Below are 18,689 nucleotides of genomic sequence, written 5' to 3'. Positions count from 1 at the left end.
ACGTTTCACTTATCAATGCGCTTGATGAGAGTCATTTCTCAATTGCACTGTATTAAATTAGCAGTATGTTTTATTCTATTACAGTGTTAAGAGGAAATACACCTCTGTGCCCTGTGCAAGCACTGTGCACAAAGAGTAATCTGCTCTGTGTGCAGTGCTTGCACAGGGCAGATTAGATCACTGAGCAGCCGAGCCACCACCTTCGCGGCCTCTGCATTGTAGTCTGCGTGGGTGCGGTGCAGGCATGAGGCATCATAGAAAAGTGCTTAACATGTACCAGTAGTGACGCGTCAGCGAGGTTGGCGGATCCAGAATCCAGATGATGGCAGCTCCAGCAGCAGGCTGATGACAACGACGTGGCGGCTCTGCCTCCTAAAGATGGCGTGCGCTGAGTGCAAGCCAGCCATCCTTAAGAAGTCCTGCTGTCCTGCTGTGTACACGTAGGGGGCGGACCCAGAAGAGCGCTAAGCGCTCATGGCGGCATCTGCTCCACCCCCCCTACTCCATGCCGGTGCGGGCACTTTTTTTTTCTTCTTACCTGCTCTCTCAAAGTAACCCAGCACAGAGCATGTTTTTGGGGCGGCTGACTCTGGCCGGATCCCGAGATCCGGCTTCACATCTGGTGCCGGATCTCGGTTCCGGCGAGAGTGGGCCCAATCACCAGTTCAGAGAAGCGCCCTCTCACATTGCACATTCCTCGCCACAGAGATAATCCTAACTGCCCAATGTCTCAAACAGCAGAGCTATCCTTTACAGAGCAACGTTCCCAAAAGTGGCTGGCATAGCAAATCTATCGCTCACCCTATCCAACTCACTTAGAACTACGAGAGCAGGTACTGCCGACACAAGAACAGGCAAAGGCCCTAAACTCATGAGCCATCAGAGTTCTCCTTCACCGTACACCTAATACTGCAAAATCTCAAACAAAAGAGCTATCCCTCGGGTTACACAAACCCCCATTACATCACAGACAGCAGCGAAGTCCCTTGAGTTAACCCGCTTTGAATAAGGGCTAAGACAGCCGGGCTTTGAAGCGAGCGCTTAACTCGCTGAGCCATTTCACTCACAAACATCTCCACACAGTCCTCAAAGTGGAGCTATCCGCTGCGTTAGGAAGATGTCACTGCGATTGGCGGTACATTAAAGGATGTAGAAATTGCTCACCGCAACGCATTACTTTTACGTTTCACTGCGCATGTTTTACGCAGCGTTGTTCTTGCAGGAAGTTCGTCCGTGTACAATGCACGCAAGCCTTGTGTCGACTCACCCCCAGTGACAGAGAGGCTAGAGAAGAGCAATGAAGACCAAAAGAAAGGAAGGTCTGGCGCAGCAACAGTCTGGGGTGCAATCACAGGGTACACATCCGAAATGATACTGTTTGGGCGACGAGACAACATGTTCACTGCCTTATAGGAAGTAAGAGTTGCAAAAACAGGAGCCAATTAAGAACAGCACTGCCTAAAGGCAAAAAGCCTTTTATTCAGAAAGATTTTAATCCATAAAAATAGTGAAATTAAAGTGTCGTTTACATGTCCCGGAATGCCTCCAACCCTTTGCAAAGCTTGTGCTGAAGAGCACTGTGAACAGTGCCAATTAAGTAATCCCTAACGGAACTAACCTTGTGTGACATATAGCACTGTCTACAGTGTCCTTTATGCCATCCCTAAAAGGTACTATGATATGATAGGTTATTTATAAGAGGCTTAATACCCAGAGGTTTCTAAGCGCGGAGCGAGGGATCGAACCTGTGGTGCTCTGTGTCATCTTGCTTCCAAGGTGAGCACGTTGCCCCTGAGCTATCCCCCCGAGACTATCGGTATAATAAGCATTACGTTCTCACAGCTGGTCTTCCAGGACAGTACCTACGTACCGACTGCACATCCTGTTTGTCCCAACGCTCCTGTCTGCTACCTTACATCACCTACAACACACGTAACCCATGTAACAAAGAACTGCCTCAGAAAATGTATATTGCAAGATAAGATTCTAATCTGTTTCACTGTTGCCATTTATGGCTGTAACTGACTCTGTAACCTGCAAATGTAACCAACTTCCTAAGAAAAAGCGCCTAGATGCCTTTGGGCTTTGAGCGCTATATAAATGCCTAAATAAATAAATACATACATAAAATACTAACTCAGAGAACAAGCAAGTGCTGAGAGCACAGTGAGCACTGTTGTTCATGAGATCGATAATGGAGCTAACCCATAGAAAACGCATGTGCTGAATAGCCATGTGAACACTGAAATTCATATATGTGATGCCTAATGGTGCTATCCAATAGTAAAAGCATGTGCTGAAGAGCACTTTGAACAATTCAGTTTATGAAATCCCTAATGGTGCTAACCAATCGGAAATGCATGTGTTGAAGAGCACTGTGACCAGTGCCAATTAAGTGATCCCTCATTGTGTGAACTCATAGAAAAAGCATGTGGTGAACGGCGCTGTCAATGGTGATTTTTATGTGATCCCTAATGGAGCTCACCCATAGAAAAATGATGTGCTTAAGAGCACTGTCAACAGTGTCTTTTATGTGATCACTAATGTCGGTAAACCATACAAAAAGCATGTGTTGACAGCACTGTGAATGGTGAATATTTTGTAGTCTCTAATGGTGCTCACACATAGAAAAATGATGTGCTGAAGAGCACTGTGAACAGTGTCTTTTATGTGATTCGTGATGGTGTTAACACACAGAAAAAGCATGTACTGAGGAGCATTGTGAAGAGTTCAGTTTATCTGACTCCTACTGGTGTAACCCATTGAAAAACATTTGCTGAGGAGCACTGTGAACAGTGCCGTTTATGTGATCCCCAATGGAACCAACACATAGAAAAAAGCATGTGCTGAAGAGCACTGTGAATAGTGTTGTTTGTGTGACCTCTAAAAGGTTAAACCCATAGAAAAAGCATGTGCTAAAAGCACTGCGAACAGTGCAGTTTTTTTTGTTATCCCTAATGGTGTTAATCCATAGAAATATCATAGGCTGAAAAGCCCTGTGAACAGTGCAGTTTATGTGTTGCAAAATGGTTGTAACCCATAGAAAAAGCTATGCTGAAAGCACAGCAAACATTGCCATTTATGAGATGGCTAATGCTACTAACTCTGGTGTAACCCATTGAAACACATTTGCTGAGGAGCACTGTGAACAGTGCCGTTTATGTGATACCCAATGGAACCAACCCATAGAAAAATCACGTGCTGAAGTGCACTGTGAACAGTGACTTTGATGTGATCTCTGATGGTGCTAACCCATAGAAGAAGCTGGTGCTGAAGAGCCCGGTGAACAGTGGGGTCCGTGGACCGCACCCCTACGTGTCCTGTACTTCTTTCTGCATCCCTCGGGCTGTGTGGCTTGCGGCTGCACAGCAGCACTGCAGGGGACACTTCCCTCGCTCCCCTGCAAGTCCGGAAGTGGACGTGTTGTCACTTACCTCTGACTGCAGCCCCGTGCGTGTCTGAATCCACTTTAAGATGGGGCTCCACTCGTGTGTCCCCACCGCCCTGGCCCTGGCCCCCGTTAGCAAGATGTAATGTGTTTTGCAGCCATTAACTAAACCAGCGCTCCCCCGCCCCTACAGCCTGACAGCTACACATATAATAGACCAGTTTACTGTTTAATGCATTCAAGTGAATAATATGTATTATGGCACGCCTTTGATTGTGAAAGGTTGTAATGTAAAAGCAAAACACATTAAATACATATTATATATCCCTAATGAGCTGTTACAAATCTGGGACAGCTCAGGTGCTGCAGTAGCAACACGCTTATAGAATAATAACCGTGTATCCTCCCTTCTTATCATGGCCTCTGTACTCACACATTTTCAGTACACATTTCACACCCACGCACGTGTCCATCCGTTTGCAAAAATAAGTGGTTTGTCCCGAATACTGTAATTCCACGTGAACATGCATGGGCCTTCGGGAAGATTCCACGGAGGAAACAGGGACTAGCATAGCCTGCCATCATTTGATGCCTGCTTTGCCTGTTGACAACTGCCTCCCATACAGGCAGGTGTGGGCGAGATTAGTAAAAAACGTAGGGCCAGAATAATCGAAAAGTGTTCCTAGACCCCGCGAAGTTTGCACGGCGAGAAGGGCTTTGCGTGTTCCCTCGTGCATGAGGCACCTGTGTGCGATGCGCTTTTTCATGGAATCTTTCCTGCAAAGTAACCCTATGCCCAAGTCACGGCCGGAACGCCACTGCCACGCCCCCCGCCCCCCACAAAGCAAATGTAACTACTAATACCTACCTATGCACAGTGTTCTCAGGCGTGAATTCGAGCACACCCATAATCCTGCGTGCGGTTACCCGCAACCAAGCCAACACCCCAGCGACACTCAGTAGGCTCCCCCATAACTAGGGTGAACAGCCGTCCCGGAAGTTTAATTTTATAAACCCCATACTAGGATTGCAAGGGTGGGTGTCTACGGTTGCCGGGACTCGATTTCAAAATCCGGAAATCGGGCCTGGTGCGACTCTCCCTGCGCATGAATGGGGGCGTGAATGCTTTGCACACATCCATTTCCTCTCCCTTCCCCTCCCCGGCCGCTCTCCTCCAATGTGAGCACCCCCCCCGCAACAAGCCAGCGATGTAGATGGCCTGTTGTTTTTATTTTTAATATGGTCACCCTACCAGTAAAAGTTCACAGCATCCCGATAACATGCGCACCATTTTCAGCAACTCGAGTAATTTCACGGTCAATATGCGTGTGAAACCCCATAACCACACCTGCACCCCGCTACTCTTGATATGTGCACATACCTGTGATCACCACCCTGACATTGTGTATGGACCCCGACATCCCGATCGGTCCTTATCGTTGAGCAGTGCGATTCGGGTCTAATGCCTATATTCACATGGCGGATAGATCCAGGGCTTTGCGTGCTGAATCCCCCGATGTGATGTTGCACAGCCAGTTCCATGAATACTCTTGGTTATGCGCAGTAGGGGTAGGTTGACCTTCTCGCGGCAGGTCGTTCCCTCGTCAAGCCCACATTTTCCCTTGTTTTTCTTCATTTTACATGTTCTCCCCACTATTTCGTTGGCCCAACCCAAACTCTGTGAGGAGTCTCACACAAACTGCTTGCAGAGGCGTGCCGGCCCTCCGCGATGAAAGTCCTGCACAGTCGATTCCATGAATCGGTGAACAAGAATTTGCATGAGGAATAGCATGCTAAATCCTGACTTTCCATGCAGATAATTCCATGAATTGGGCCCTTTGTTGCAGTGACATTTTGTTAGGGCAAAGAACCAGGTCAAACTCTGTGAAACCTACGGGGACTAGCTGATGTTCCCTAATGCAAGGCACACCCTGAGGGCCTGATTTACAAAAACACTTTTGAATGTCGATACCACATTGAAAAAGGCTTTGTAAATCAAGGACTTTGTCTGGTTTGGGTCCAAATGTGAAGAAAAATCCTAGTAAATACTTAGGGCCTGCGTCATGGAATTTTTGCACGGTGTAAAGTGACATTGCACTGTGAACAAACACCCTGATTCACAAAGACGTGCAAAGGGTATTTTTGCAGTGTAAAGTCACTTTGCACTTCAAAGTACTCTTTGCACCAGGATACATGCACCTAATTCACAGTGCAAAGAGTACTTTTGCAATGCAAAGTGACCTTGCACTGCAAAAATACACTCTGCACCGCTCTGTGAATCGGGGTGTTTGTTGGCAATGTAAAGTCACTTGGCACCAGTGCAAAGTCAGTTTTCACCATGTTGAAAATTCCACTCCCAGTCTTCCTGTATGTTGTGTTCAAAGAGTCTCTCTGGCTAATAGTCATCCCTCTGTGGTGCCTGTTAAAGCGGTAGGGCACCCGTGAAGCTGCGGTGAGACCAGACTCTCTGGCTCCTGCAAACCACATTCTTGTACCCTCTGAATTGGGTCCCACTAGCAGGGTGGGATACTGTACAATGACCCATACATGTCAGTTCACTGCCATCAATTCTAATAGGCTGGATCTGGCTTCAGGTTGGCACAGTTGCATATGAAAGGTTGTTGTGTTTCCTACCTCATTTATTATTCTGTGCAGCCAGGCCTTGTGTGGGTCTGTTTGAAGCACTCCCTGCTGGTATGATAATCGCTTCCAACAGCTGCAGGGCCTAACAAAACAGCAGGGCGGATCCATGGAGCCGTTGTCAGTTAAACATGCTTACTATGGCAGGGGGAAGGTCGATCTTTCCCCTTCCTTGAGATGACATTGGCACTCTTTGACTGTCACGTTCCAACTAAATATGACAGGGGTGGACAGTGCCTGAAGGCGTTGTCCAGCCTGGAGTACACAGGTCTATGCTTTTGTCGTTGTGTCAGCATAGGGAAATGTGTGTGGATTAGCCCCACCCATTTTCCTGAGGTTGCTTTACCATCAAACAATTTCCTAAAAGATGTCAAGAAATTCAAGGCAAGCGCACACCCACCCTGTGGATGGTTGAATTCCTTAAAATCACCCTCTAGTTGAATATAATGGCATTGAATTCCTGTTTGTGGACCGCAGCTCTGGCACCAGCCTCTTGAAATGTGGTCTTATTCTGTAAGACGTGCGGTACGTATTGACCATTTTCTATGGGGTGCAGGGCAATACCGGACATCAACGTTGAGAGTCACCTAATGCATGCCATTAGGCAAGATTTAGAATGTTTGTGAATAGGTGTGTGGTGGCGCATTATCATAGAGATGCCAACCATGCGATACGCCAAAGGCAGTGAGGCATTGGCATGACCACAGCACTGCAGCACACAGGACAGGTAGGCCTCTGTCCGGCAAAAAGAGTGGAGTATTATGCCGGCAGAGAATTGCAATATCCATGGCTGCCCAGAAGGAAAGAGCTGTTGTGCAAGGGATGAAAGAGAGCAGGCAGCGGAGGATAGAATAGAGAGGCAGAGGCAGCAAATGCCACAAAGCAGAACTGTCATAGCAGCCGGGCAGTTTGCGGACACTAGAGACCACGTGGGAATTAGCCACAGAGCAAAGGAAGCGTAAACAGCGAGTGGCGAGGATAGTAGAGAGAGTCACTGTCTGAAACGAAGGTGAGCAGTGGCACAGTGGCGCAGGAGAGAAGGTCGGCTGCTCCCATCTGATGGGAAGCAGACATTCCTGTCAACTATCAACTGACTGGTGGTGGTATAGCCAAGATTCCAAAATGGGTGCAAAATGTGGTCTTGATTGCTGTGGATTTTAGAAGCTGGGTTTGCTGTGGTATATGTTGCAGTTTTGGTCTGCACCATTTTTAGCTCGAGCATTGACGTTTATTTATTTATTTAGATTTGTAAAGCGCACTAACAGCCCAAGGGCATCGAGGTGCTGTTGCATGAAATCGTCTTAGTTGCAATCAGGTTACTTTGCTCATGGTTACAGTGAGCGTGCCAACAGTCAAGGTAGTTACATTCCTGTTACTTTGATACAGTCCAAACAAAAAAGTAAGAGAAACTTACTAAATATATACAATAAGACTGTATATATTGATTGCAATGCTTGTGTACATGCCTGCTGCCATAGCAACTAGTGCAGACTCCATACTTACCTCAGAGGGATTTGCACTTCGCCTTTGCTGTGTTAGGGGATTATATTGCATGTGCAGTGTGCATTTAGCTGCACTCCTTTTTTGTATTCCAAGTACTGCTCTATATCTGGTGAAGTGATGGGTTTGTACATATCTTACCCATGTGAGTAATTTCTGTAGTACTGGTTGAAACTTTGGTGCACAGGAGGTTCCTCTTGGCATATTAAGGTAGCATTGGCACCATTTTGGGGCTTACCAAGGGCTGTACTGGACTGTGAGTGTGACTTTGGCAACACCTTTAGGACACTGGAGGCTGCACTTGATACATGAATGTGGCACAGCCACCTTTGGGGCATATGAAGGTGGCCCAGTACTATCTTTGGGACACTGGAGGCTGCACTCGGTTCCTGAAGGTGGCACAGCCACCTTTGGGGCATATGATGGTGGCCTAGTACTATCTTTAGGGCACTGGAGACTGCTCTTGGTACATGAAGGTGGCAGAGCCACCTTTGGGGCATATGATGGTGGCCTAGTACTATCTTTAGGGCACTGGAGGCTGCACTTGGTATATGAAGGTGGCACAGCCACCTTTGGGGCATATGATGGTGGACTAGTACTATCTTTAGGGCACTGGAAGCTGCACTTGGTACATGAAGGTGGCACAGCCACCTTTGGGGCTTATGATGGTGGCGTAGTACTATCTTTGGGACTCTAAAGGCTGCACTTGGTACCCGGGGGTAGCACAACACACCTTTTCGGGCACTGGAGGATGTGCTTACAATGGCAGCACTTTTGGGCAATTGATGCTGTGTGTCAGGTATTGGCAACATTCGTCGGTGTTAGGACGCCATAATGTTCTGGCTTCCCCTAGACGTGGGGTTTATGGAACTCGTACATGCCAAGGAACTGTGGCTGCTGACCTTTAAGACGGCGTCTGCCGGGAGCCTGGAGGTTGGCATGGAGACTTTGGAGTCCTCTCACTGCTGCTGGGTTTCGCAGCTTACGTTGAAGGACGTTTCTGTGTTATCATGTGATTCCCTATTTAAGTCCTGCCTTTACATTGTGCCGGCGCTTCTGAATCTTGTATTCTTGCGGCTTGCTTGTTCCCTCGTATTCCAAGTTTCTGTCCTTGTTACCCTTGCCTTGTTTCCTCGTATCCTGATCTCGGACCGCATTTGGATTGCCTCGCCTGGTCCCTCTGTATTTTGCTGCCTGCCTCCTTATCTGACCCCGCACCGCCATTGGATTGCCTCCTTGGTCCCTTTTGTACTTTAGCTTCCCTCTTTGCGGTTCCATTCCGAACTGCCTAAGGATTGTTATTTTTTCGTTTACTTGTCAGTGCTACTGCGGAGTCCTCACGGTGCTCTCTGCCTCGGCTCTTGCACGCACTACCGCCGAGTCCTCACAGATCTCTTTCGGCTCAGCTGATTCCTGCCCCTGTTGTGATTCTAACTGTTCTGCCCTGGGATTGTTCTGTATTCCTCGTTCTGCTGATCTCGTCTACCTCCAACTACGTTCTGCCTTTCTACCCGCATTTGGACTGTGGTACTCTCACCGCATTTGGATTGCTTTGGGAACTCTTTACACCTCCGGTACACAGACCAGTCGGGGTAGGTTGTGTGTACTCTGGACCTCTGCTGGAACTCTCCTCACTTGTTTATTTTGTTTATCTTCTGGTTTTCCCGGTGAACATTTGTTTTTTCCACAAAGCTACAGGCTCAACCTCTTCTACAATCTGGAGTTTCTGGGATACTTGATTCTGCACAGGTTAGTGGTTGGTTTTCATTCTTGGTATTTGAATCACTGCCACGAATTGCACTATTCTGATTGTTGCTCTTCTTGCAGTTGTTTGGGGGCCTTGCCTGTACACTTTGGGAAGACGACTCATCCCAGTATCCTGTTCTTGGTTGCTCTGGGATCACCGTTGGTATTCCATCTTTCTGCCAATCAATTGTTCTGGTTGTTCATTGCATCAACTAGTTTGGTAGATTGGCGAGAAGAATTCCTCAGCTACACTACGAGGGCAAGAGCGCGTCTGACACTGTGCTTGGCCTGTGAGGGTGGCACTGACACCACCTGTGTGGCACTGGAGCCTGCACTTGGCATATGTGGGTGTAACTGGAAGCCCTTTTGGGGTTCTGGTGGCTTTGCTCTGCATGTGAGGATTGCACTGGCCCCCACCTGTGATTTGAACTGCGACGGATGCAAGCGGCATATGAGGGTGGCACTGGTAACACCTATGGGGCACCTCACGGTGAACCTGTCATATTAGAATGAAACTGGCACCACTTTTCAGGCACAGGAAGCTGCCCTTGCCATTTGTGTGTGACATTAGCACCGCATTTGGGGCAGTGTGTAATACACTTGGCTTATGATGGTGGCCCTGGCAGCAGTCAGTCTATGTCGTAACATATGGTGACTATAACCTGGGACGCAGTGCCACGCTCGGGGCTCGGGTGCTGCTGCCCAGGCATCCTTTTGATGGTGAAGGCATTGCCTGTGTTGCTTCGCTGTAGACAGTGATTAACAATTGCATGCAGGACTTGACACCTTTCCTTTTCATCCTGGAGGTTGTCTCTGGTTGCAGCTGCACTTACAGATCACGATGCCCATATTGACACTTATAGCTTCTTGAAGCTTACATATCAGTGACGTAATGCTTCATTTCCCTAAGGTAAAGATGGGAGACTGGTGGCCACGCCCAATGACAGACGACCAAAACGTCTGTCTTTGCTTTGCATGAACTGTACGTGTTTAAAATGCTTTGCCTAGACTTCCAAGCCAAGTTGGATGCAGTGGACACAATTGAAGCCCACCTCTGAGGCGCATCTGTCATGGCATCCGCCATCTGTGGAACGTGTTAGGAGTGTTCCGTGTGTGCGTCAAGGTCCTATCAGGGAACATGCTGGGTTCCCCACTGGTATTTTTCAACCTTCTTTATGTCCATTACTACACAGACTTATGGAGGAATTTCTACATCATTCGAAAAAGTACATTTACTTTGCCAAAACAACAGAGGATGTATTAGAAATGGAAATTGGTTTGTAGAGGAGTGCTTCCTTTACAAACGTTGTCGGAGCCATTGACTGCACTCACATTGTTGTTGTACTGCCTAGAGAAAGGAGGTATGCAATGTCACGTTAACCTCCATAGTCAACCCATGACGCCTTCATACCTGCTAGCAGTAATATACCCGAAATAGCAAGTGAAACATTGGTTCCTCAATAAGTAGACCAATTTCACTTAATTCACAATTTGCTACATCTCCTGTCAGCATCCTTGTTTGGACCTATCGGGACATAATGGGCCTCATTATGATTTTGGCGGCAGCCATGCCGCTATTGTCTGCCACCAAAATCGGGTCCGGGTTCCCAGAAGGGGGAATTACCGGGCCATTCCGAGTTCGGAGGGCCCGGTAATTCCTCCCTCCAGGAACCTGGGCCCAGACCTTCCCCATTCCCATTTCAGCCCCCATAGGGCAGAATGGGAATGGGGGAGGGAGCAAACAACGGCCCGATTCCGAGCGGCCCATTGTTTGCTCCCTCTTCCCCTCGCGGGACCGGGTAAGGACGCCTGGTTTGACCAGGCGTTACTTACCGGGTCCCGCGAGGGGAGCTTGTAATGAGGCGGAACGGGTTTAACGGGTCCGCCTCCATTAGCGGGTCCCGTTAACCCTTTCCACCTCACTTGTGATGAGGCCCAATATGTATTAGGCGCACACCTGCATCCTCGGTCACATTTAAAGCAAGACTGGTCATTAAGTGCATAAAAGTGGAGAGGGGGTCCCACTAGCACACAGCTAGCGTCATCACGTGGACATCCTTTAAACTTCCAAAGATTGGCTTATAAACATTTTATACATTTATGTGTGGTGGCACTGTACCACTTCTTAAATTCTATTGCCCATGTAAGCTTGAATTCGAGGACAACAACATGTCATACTCTATTCATGTTGTTTTTTCTCTTCATCGTGAAAAGGTAATTGTGCGATTTACATTACTTTCAAGGTGACAGAGCTCCTCCATTGAAACCCTGGCTATTGACAACCACAGTTCCACACCCACCAAAACCTGATAATGAGCGGTACAGACTCACTTAAGTACTTCCCAACAACACAATTGATAGAGAATTTGGATTGCTCAAGAGTCGACTCCAAGGCCTCACAGAGGCAATTTGTCGTATGCCCCCAGGTACGGATTTCCGAATAATAGAGGTATGTGCAAAGTGGCGCACTCCAGCTCTCCGCAGATGTGTCCACATTCATAATAAGACAGAGAAGGCTCTGTACTGCTAGAAAACTAACTGGAACACAATTTAAATCCATGTCACCGTCAAAGACACACAGGCGTGATTGCAAACTGCTTTTATTAAAGCATTTACTCTGGGAACAAAATTCAGAACGAAAATGAATAATGAATGTGCTTTTGGAATTTTCAATAAATTTGAGCAGAAAAGTTACACAATATCTGATATTGTTCATACAATTGTTTTGTTGGGTGCCTGAACAACCATAATACAACCAGTGCAGATGTTCATAGAGCCTCATACAAGGACTGCTTTCCTTTCACTTTAATGTAAGACAAGACTTTAATGTATGCATGCTGGCAGAATGCTATATGGAACAAGTATCCATGCATCGATGTCAGATGGTGATAGGTGGAGCATTTCCCCGATTATATGACATTTCACAGCCATGTCTTCACAAGGATTAACCATTGACCCACAGTGTCATATTAACTTGTGGCGCCTTTACAATGCTTAACAAATAACTTTGGTACAACAGCGGGTTACTCGCCCCCCCACACATCTTCCAAAGTACAGATCCTTTTTGAAAGTTTTTTTGGAGTCGCATTTCTTCGGGCGACTTGCATACCTTGAAACGTTCTCGTCAATCAAACCCATAACCACACAGTCTTGCGCCGCTTGCTAGTCTTCTACAGGATTGTCAGCATTACCAGACAGTACTTCTGGTGACAGAGCAACTTACCTCAGGTTGCCAGAATAAGTCCTGTTTTCAAGTGGAGCACTACAAATACTGCGTTTTTGGGGCCTTTTTCATGATGTCCAATATTCGTGGAAATGTATGACAGAGAGTTCGGATTCTATTAATTGCATGGAGGTATTTTACATCATCTTTTGTGTTTATTATTCGGGTATCTGTAAGAAAAAAAAGACCACTCCCACAATTCCTTGTTTGAATGGAATCCTGACTAATCCAGTCCATTAAGTCCTTTATGGTCCTGCAACCAAAATGCATTTTCTGCACTACAAACAACACCCTTAAACCCAACACTCTGCTCTAAATCCATAACATAATTATGGAAGATAAAAATACTCTCCTCCATGCCATTAATCGAATCCTTCTCCTGCATCATAAAACAAAATGATTTGTGGGGTGTAATCAAAGGCTTCAAACCAACAGAACTGAAGGACCATGTGAAGAAGCCATACCTGTCATTACCAAAGGAAAAGCAGCATTTTAATTCACAAAAGCAGAGGAAATTCAAAGGCCCATTTCACATGAAACACAGGATTTTTAAATACTGACACCAAAACGGCTTTGAATGTGTCTTTGCAGTTTGTCGGGGGGAAATTCTGCCGGGGTCGGCCGGGCCGTCCGCGGACCTCCAGGCAGGGAGGCCCCAACTCCTCCCGTGTATATCCCAGATGAGATGAGATAGAGTATGAGACGCACACAAGGAGCAAGGTGACTCTGCTGTTTATTAGACAAAACGGCAGGGATGGGTCAAGGAGCGTACGCGTTCGTCCTGACACACACACAATCGTGGGGCTCGCAGGCCCTTTTTACGGTATTATGACGCGCTACTTGCGTCACTTCAGAAAGTTAACAAAAAACCTATCGCCACTCTTAATTGGGTGTTCGAGTGGTAGGGTTAGTATAGCACACATATAGAAAATGATATTAGTGGACAAGGTGTAGTCAGGTGGTATATCTGGGTTGTCCCTACAATTAGATACATGAGAATTGTTACATGAAGACTCCTGAGGATTGGCTAAATTTGCTGGCGTCAGTGATAAGAGCCCCATGTTCTGATTGGTGCGCCCGTGAGCTTCCCAGCCTGGGACCACCGTCGTTCCCAGCTCTCGGTGTACCTGTAAGTTGTAACAATGTTTCACTATGGGTACATGCAGACAATGTGAGGACTTATTCATAGCTGGACGGGGGACCGCTCCCACTGTTGCAGATGTCCATTGAGCCTTTCAAGTGTATCTGCCAGTGTCTCGTAGCGAGGGATCCAGACGCCTCTGTTCTCCTGGGTTTGGCATCTCGTCAGGTTCGGCTTGGTCACGTGGGGAGGGACCGTGAAAGAGGCAGAATTCTGCACAATTAATATTGTTTTTCTACTGCGCGTCTGGTTTAATTTGTCGGTGTGACTTTAACGTTGGTGCGCGGAGTACGAGGTTGCAACATCGTGCCTTTGATGATTTGCTCTTGGAACGTAGGTTTGCAACATTGCGACCTTGGCTGGTTGCTTCGCCGAGCTCATTCTGCAGGATCAGCAACTGACTCTTGCCTTGTTAATGTCCACGGGAGCTCTTGTTTGAGGCCTCCTTGGGCCTGGTGCATAAGTTGTCCGTTTGGTGCACAGGTGCTTTAGGTTATAGGAGCATATAATTTCATGACCAGTATTGTCTTCATTATACTTCTCATGGCGGTAACTGGTTTCAAGAGAAGCGTGAGCAAGCTAGTAGAAGAGTTCATGACGCGTCTTGCGTTTCTGCATTCTGAAAGCCTATGTAAAAATAATAAAGATGCACGTCCGTGAATATGCCTGTCGCCTACGTCATAGCACTGAGTATATTCTTCGTGTAGGTTGGTGTGGGAATGTCCAGTGTGTACATTTGTACAGATGTGCTTCCCGTTGTCTAGGTCGTCATGGCATCTCTAACGACGTGTAGATTTTAGTCTAGTTGATCCGTGCCGCAGGTGTCGGCATGGCCAGTGCGGGCTGCTGGGCAGGCAGATGGACACATCCGTATGTTCCTGTACCAGGGTATCTGGTCGTCTGGTAAATGGACAAACTCTTCTCGTGGCGGGTGTTTGGGTCGTGACCCTCTAGGCCAAGCGCGAGAGGCGAAGGACGGGAGCCTGGTCTTCCATTCTCCCACTTCAGTCCCCCCTCTGGTCGACTTGTCGACCACAAACATATCCTTCTCGTTATCTCCTCTTACTCGCCATATCTTAGTTATTCCTCCGAGATGTCCATAGTGGTTTACATGATCTTCAAAGGACCAATACATATATTCACAGGTACCTCCAGGAGTACAGTATACCCATCTTCCTATGTAGCTCCTGGGGTTTCTTGGGTTCTCGATCTTCACTGATGGTGGGTCTAGATGGTTGGTGATTATTTGGGTGCGCAGCTTCTCCCTCTCCTGTATTATTACACCTGTATGCTGGCCGTCATCTGCTGGCATCAAGGGGTGCATTCCCACCATTTCCAGCAACTCGCCAGTAGTGCGTGCCTTCCGTGCCTTCCAAAATCTAATTATGATCAGGGTAGCTCCAGCCAATATAGTACAGCCCACTATTATTTTCAGTCCATCTGACAGCCAAGATGGCATCCATGACCATAATAGTGAAAACCAGCTCTTATCCTTGTTCACACCGTTGCTTTCATCCATCATTTTGGAGTGCATCTGGGCCAATTGCGAAACTGCTTCTGTCAGTGTACCATTGTCAGCATCATTGGCAGGTATGAACGTGCAGCATGATTGTCCTATCTTTGCACAAACTCCTCCTTCCATTGCTGTGAGAAGGTCCAATACATATCTGTTCTGGAGTGCTACCATCCTTACAGCTCGCAGCTCCTCTTTTATTGCGTTGAACCCATTTACTGTAGAATTGATGGTCATCATTAGTTCCCATCTAGTTATTTGGAGCCATTTTGCGTTTGCGTAAGCCTGTAGTCCCGGGTGTATTATTGAGGAGAAGAACATTGCTGCTCTGCTAAATAGTCTGTGTTCTGGCGGTATTGATGTTAGTGCCGTTTCCGACCTTCCCCACAGGTAATTTCCTGTCAGCGGCTCTCCTTGTCTTTTTCTTCTATTTAGGACAGTGTCATTGCTGTTGGTCCTGTTCCCTTGCTCCTCCTGAAGTGGTGCAGATCTCTTTCTTCTCTTATCCCCTTCATCCATTCTAGGAAATTTCGCCACATTGACATGCTTCTTAGGTACCACTAGTGATGGCACATTGACGTGTACCATTGTGCACACACCATTCCACAGGGGAGGCAGCGTATGGTATGCCTTTTCTCCACAGGCCCAATAATGGTCCATTATTACTGCTGTTCCCGCTCCCCCCTCAGGTAACTCCGTCACACTTGCACAATTGGTGTTATATCCTACGTCCACCTCTCCTTTATGCTGGTAGCATACCTTGGGCGCAGTCAACGGTAGTATCGTTATTGGGTCTTCATCTTCTTCTACCCACGTGAGCATTGGTACATACTTGATCCACGTCGTCCAACATCGGTGATTGTGTGTCTCGATGGTTGAGATAGTTTCTTTTGTTACCATGTTGCTGCCAATCACTCCTATCTCCCAGCTGTTGTCCAGATACACCTTTCCTGTTATCGTCAGTAGCGGCCTCTCCCAGCATCCTTGTTTACCCGGAACTTCAGTGGCGTACCAATCACATGGTAAATACTGCAGTGTTACTTTCTGTGTTTCTCCTTTTGCAGGGCCACTTGTTATATATTTGAATGCTTCAGCATGTAAACTGGTCTTGTGATAACTCAAGTAGGTCTTGAGGAAGTTGTTTTCATATGGGTATGAGTCTCGTGTTTTCCATGTCATGTGCACTACAGTTCCTTGGAATCTTCCTTTCGTCTGGAACAGTGCCAAGTATATTATGCACTGCGCTATCTTCTCATTTATTTCTGTGGTAACAAATGTTCGTGAAGCACTCATGGCGTATGGTATTAATGAGCAGACGTAGCAGCTATCCTCAGTTGTCTGCTTACCAATGCGGGTCATGTGTTGGTACCATATGTTGTTTGTGACGTTTGCTGAATCTTGTACATAATTATCAATACCTTTATTGTCTGAGTATGTGCTGCGTTTAACTCTATTTTGCTTGGGTGCAATGTTACTACTACCACCTGACGTAACACCTGTTGCAGCAAGGAACGGGGGTATATTAGGTTTGGGTGCAGCAATAAAATTGATAGCACAGCTGTACTGCCAGACAGAGGCAGCCAAAAATCCGGTGATCATCAAAATCCCTATTATTTTTATTACAACTGCTAATTTCACCGGCATTTTGCTCTTACCTTGCTGCAGTCCTGGCAGCGTATTCTTGCGACGTTAAAGTTGCCCGCCTAAAAATTCTCAGAAATGCTCGTTTTTAGATGTTAGTTTTGTTTTATTTAAGCTCTCCCTATCAAATAGTCATTCTGTGCCCAGGCGAAGAGCTGCTCCCACGCTACTCTAAGTGATCGGTCTCTTAGGACCGGCAAGTATGGGCGGAGGTGGGGCATGTAATATTCTATGGCCAGGAGGAAGGCTGTGTAGTAGACACGTACCCTTCTTCTTTTTAGGTATGTTGGCCTTTTTATTTCGTATACAAATTGGTGTGACAATTCTTCTGGGTAATTATCGTCTGGGAGTACCATCTACGCCTGGACAGTGGACTTGTTAATTAGCTCTCTACTTAACAATACAATAATACGCAGTTCCTGTATGTGCGAGAGAAAAAAGAGAACATTCACGTGTTTACATGTGTATTTGTGCGAGAGAACATTCAGTTTAAATTGCAATTACACAATAATACGCAGTTCCTGTATGTGCGAGAGAAAAAGAGAACATTCACGTGTTTACATGTGTATTTGTGCGGCCAGTGGCTTTCAGTTTAAGTTACAACTGTCCTTGGGAGTCAATGGGCGGGGGGGGGTTTTTGCGCTCAGATGGCGGAAGTATTTTTACTCTTTGAACGTGTGACCATGGGGTGGGCAGTGTAGGGATCACCCCTTTCTTCGTCAGTTGTTGTCTCTGGGGTAGCTGGGTAGTGAATTGGGTCGTTGTCTGTGGTAGAACTTCCTTCCGCCGTCGGGGATGTTGTTGCTGTTCTTCCAATGGACCTGTCGTTGGCGCTGGGGCGGGTCTGCAGTTTATATATCTTTACATCATGTAGGTGGTTCCAGGCACGCTTGTCCTTTAGTTTTACTGCTCTTGGTGATACGTCTTCTACCAGATGTGGGCCGGTGAACCTTTTGTCATTCCACTTCCTATTGAAATTGCGAAGTAGCACGTGGTCACCTTTGGCAAGTTTGCACAAGTTCTCTTTTTCTAATTCTGTACTGGCGCCTTCTTCTTGATTTCTGGTGGACCCGCCCCGCGTGCGCTCGAGCTGTTGAGACACAAACACAACACTAGTAATCAAAGACGACACATATTGATACATTTCATCACCTAGTACACTCGCTGAACTTTCGTGGTCAGTGAATGCCCTTGACGTTGGCGTTAGGGGAAGGCGCATTTGACGTCCAGTAACCACCTCGTGTGGGGTGAGGTGGTGGTCGGACCCTGGCCTGTTCCTTAATTCGAATAGGGCTAACGGAAGGCAATACAACCAACTTTTCTTTGTTGTTTGTTGTATCTTTGCAACTGCCTCCTTCAATAAGCCATTCAGGCGTTCACATACACCGTTAGCCTGTGGGTGATATGCACATGCAAATTTGTGCTTTATGCTCAGCAGGGCTGTGATATGTTGGAACATTTCGTTTGCGAAATGCGGGCCATTGTCTGATCTTAACACCTCGCACACTCCCCACCTGGGGAAGACCTCCCTTACTAGGAATTTGGCTGCTCTAAATGCATCTGGGTGTGAACAGGGCCCTGCTTCAATCCACCTAGAAAATGGGCATACTACTACAATCATATACCTATTACCTTGACATATGTTGATCATATCAACATAGTCAATGTGAAGGTGCCGAAAAGGTCCTTCTGGCCGGGGTATGGTACCTCTTATCACTTTTAGGGTATGACCGGCCGTAAACTGTTGACATGTGAGACAATTGCTGATAAAATTTGACACATGAGAATTTAACTCGGGACAGAACCAATCTTCTCTAATTCGTGCTGCAATTATTTCCTTGCCTGTATGGGCTGGGTGATGTAATTGGCTCAGGGCGGTATTTAAAAGTGCCAACGG

This window comes from Ambystoma mexicanum, chromosome 4q (genome assembly GCF_040938575.1).
Source record: "Ambystoma mexicanum isolate Mex_15411 chromosome 4q, UKY_AmexF1_1, whole genome shotgun sequence".
In the NCBI taxonomy this organism is placed as follows: domain Eukaryota; kingdom Metazoa; phylum Chordata; class Amphibia; order Caudata; family Ambystomatidae; genus Ambystoma; species Ambystoma mexicanum.
Note: the sequence above shows the minus strand (reverse complement) of the source record.